Raw genomic sequence first — 213 nt, forward strand, 5'->3', positions numbered from 1 at the left:
ACCCACCCCCCCCTGTGCCCTGCCTGTATCATGCCTGCACCCCGCCTGCACCCCGCTAACACCCTGCCTGCACCCCGTCCAGCTGTCATGCCTGCAGCCCGCCGGCACCCTGCCTGCAGACCACTAGTATCCTGCTTGCACCCTGTACGTACCCAGCCTGCACCCTGCCTGCACCCCGTTCAGCCCTGCTAGCATCTAACCTGAACTCTGCCT

This window comes from Pygoscelis adeliae, unplaced genomic scaffold (assembly GCF_000699105.1).
Source record: "Pygoscelis adeliae isolate BGI_AS28 unplaced genomic scaffold, ASM69910v1 Scaffold347, whole genome shotgun sequence".
NCBI classification, from domain to species: Eukaryota; Metazoa; Chordata; class Aves; order Sphenisciformes; family Spheniscidae; genus Pygoscelis; species Pygoscelis adeliae.